This window comes from Zootoca vivipara, chromosome 2 (assembly GCF_963506605.1).
Source record: "Zootoca vivipara chromosome 2, rZooViv1.1, whole genome shotgun sequence".
In the NCBI taxonomy this organism is placed as follows: domain Eukaryota; kingdom Metazoa; phylum Chordata; class Lepidosauria; order Squamata; family Lacertidae; genus Zootoca; species Zootoca vivipara.
This window is the reverse complement of record NC_083277.1, coordinates 56520821-56524004: the sequence shown is the minus strand read 5'-3', so window position 1 is coordinate 56524004 and position 3184 is coordinate 56520821.

The window sequence follows — 3184 nt, the reverse complement described above, 5'->3', positions numbered from 1 at the left end:
TTGGTGTGTATGATGGCAGGCTGTTTGCTATGATGTTGGCTGGAGAGATTTCTCCTCTTGGATCGTATTACCAATTTAAAGCTCTCTGGTGCCTCTCAACCTTTTGTTGATGCTGTATACACTATATACACACACACATTTCTGAGCAAAATTCAGAATTTTCTTATTGCATTGGAGAGCAATAGAGAGGAACATAAGTTCTTTTAACAACACCACTGTATTGTCGCTGCATTCCTTTCTGACCTAGATATTTATTGAGAACAAGCAAAAGAAAATTCCAAACCACAATTAGGAGATTCAGTTTGCTATAATTTCCTGCACCACTAGAGATACGTGCTTGCATAAACGGCACTCTGCTTCTTTGAACACTTCTGAGCAGGGAAACAAAGATCAGGTTTTTTTGAATAGGAATTTTAAATAAGAATGTTTGCTCTCTTGTCCCACTTCTCATAGAGCTGCTGTAAAACTTGCTGATAAACTACCCCATGAATCTGAAACCAAATGATTTCAGATTTGTGGAGTAGTTTATCAGTTTTACAACAGTCCTCTAGCATCTTTGATGTGATGCACCTCAGGGCTGCTTCTGGTGTTAGTTTTCTCTTTCTTATACTGAAAAGCAGTGTGTGAGATCAGGTAGAAAATGGTCATAGATGCCCATCTTCAAACAGAATGGCAATGCTGAGATAATGATCTCAAGGACAATTCTAAGTGACAGCAATGCTAAAGAAGTGCCGGAACTCAGTACCTTGAGTTCCGACTGGGGAAAAAAACACTTTTGGTGTGTTTAAAACAGTTTTTCCCCCCCTCTTTCGCTGTCTTTCTCCTTTTGCTGTTCTCCTTCTTCATTTCCTCAGCTGCCATTTCTCAGCTGTGAGAGAAAGGATGCCAAGTACTTTATTCAAACCTCTGACATTGTTTAAAACCACAGTTTTCCTCCTAGTTCCCTCCATCCTTTAGTCAGACTTCTGCCATTGTTTTAAACCACTGCTTTTCCCCTCTCAGTGGTGCAATCTTCCTTCACTTTTGCTGCCTCTACCCTGCCGTGACTTCATGCATATCCAGGAATGTGATGCAGCACTACAAATCCTCCAATAGAGGCTGTGTGATGACATTCTTACATTTTTATTAGAAAGAGATAAAATAATAAATACTATGTGTTTTGCATGAGATGTTAGATTACTAGACCCCTTAGCTATGAAAAACACACCTGTCCATTTAAATATCTGAAATACAGACAGGTATAGTCAGATTTGGCTAAATGCTGCAGTTGTTATATGTAAATATTAGAGATTCCACGGGAAGGGAGTTCACTAATTTAAATGGGGGGAAATCTAGTCCACATTTCCAGAGTTCTTCTGTAGGTCTGAAGATGAATTCCTATATCCTTCATTAAACACGATTATTCTGTGTACAGGCACAAAAAGGAACACAGTAGTAGAGAGGGCATAATTTACTGCTTCCTTTCAGTGTCCATAGTGGGGTGGGTGTGTTCGCCATAGCCAGCCAAAGACGAAGCAAATAGATTTGTGTTTTGTGTGCTGCATAAGATGGTGTGCTGGGCTGCCCCACTGCGAGTCAATGGATGGTATTTACTTAAAGCCATCTTGGGCACTTTCTCTTGATTGAGCTGGAATTCCTTGGCTTTGAAATTCAGTCTAGGATGCTCTCTACGAGCCTGGCTTCCCTCTAGAAGCTTGTATAGAAGTGGTGACCCTTCCCAACCTGCTCTTCTCTGTCACTGCTTGTCGCCTCATGTTCTTTGTGTTGGATGTGCCAGCTTCTCCCCTCCACAGAGGTTCTCACTGTAAGGAAGCAGGTGTGCAAATGTAAGAAACAGAGTTCACAGCAGTCGCTCCCAACTGAGAGAGGCAACTGGAGCAAGCCAATGCTTTGGTGCAAACGGTTGGCAAGTTTGTTAAGTGGGTGCATTTTTAATGCATTGCATTCATGGGTGTGTACATTTGGTTCTGCGCATAACACAGATGCACATAGCCCCAACCCAAAAGGATATCCATTTTTTAATGCACACACATATTTACTGGCATACTATAATGGAATACCTTTGGACATTCAACATCCAGGGACAAAAATATAATGACTCTGTATCAAGCAAGATGAGAAAACTGTAAAAAACCACAACAAAAACCACCCAATTTGCTGTTGGACTCCAACTCCCATCAGTCTCAGCCAGGGATGGGGGACAAATTTGGTTCCGTTTACATTTTGAAGCCAATTTTATCAGATTTGCGCTTTCTTGAACAATATGAGAACCCAAACCACAGCCATTCTTCAAAATTAGCACTTATCCAAATTCTGCGACGCAGCACTTCTCCAACCAAGCAATGTTTATAAAAATGCAAATACTGGGAGGAAATGCATTTAAAAATATATTTGTGAAAATAGCATACAAAAATGCTTTATATTAAGTTCCTTTCAAAAATGTGAAAATTGCAGGTACAGATGTATGTGTGTGTTTTTAGTGATTCACACTAAAATGCTGAAACATTTTCACGAGGTCTTTAAACAAACAACCCACAAATATGGAGAACTGAATTTAAGATTAGAAAAATGAGATGCTGAGAGAACTGAAATGGACAGATCCTTCCATAGCTGGTCTCAGCCAGCATGCAGAGGCATACTTAGGGGTTGGCAAAACCAGCCCCCACCACATGTTTTGTGCCAGAAAATCAAGATGAATGCTCAATAAAAAGGTTGTCAGAAGTTGGGAGTCCTTTCCTTATGGTAAATGGTTTGACCAGATAATACCCGGTACATGGTGCTCTCTACTTAAAAGGTTCTACTTATGCTTTATCAGAACATTACAACATCTCTTAACATCTGCATTCAAAGAACATTTGCATGACTGTGGGTGATTGAGTACGTTATACAAGCAATTCTGAGTTACTGAATTTGTTACAGGCCTGTTGAGTGCTTCTGTGAAGAAAATTACTCCTGTTCCTAATACACTTATCATTTATTGCAAATGCCTGGGGCAAGATGTTGGTATTTTCATCTACATTTATTCATTATTTGACAGATTTGGTATCATATGTGGTAGAGTTGCATCTGATTTTTACCTTCCCTATTCACATTCTGAAAATTGCTCCCCCTAAGCTTATCAGAGAAGCACAGAACGTTAATGAAGGAATGTAATTTGAGTGAGGTGAGCCCACTGTGTAAGTGC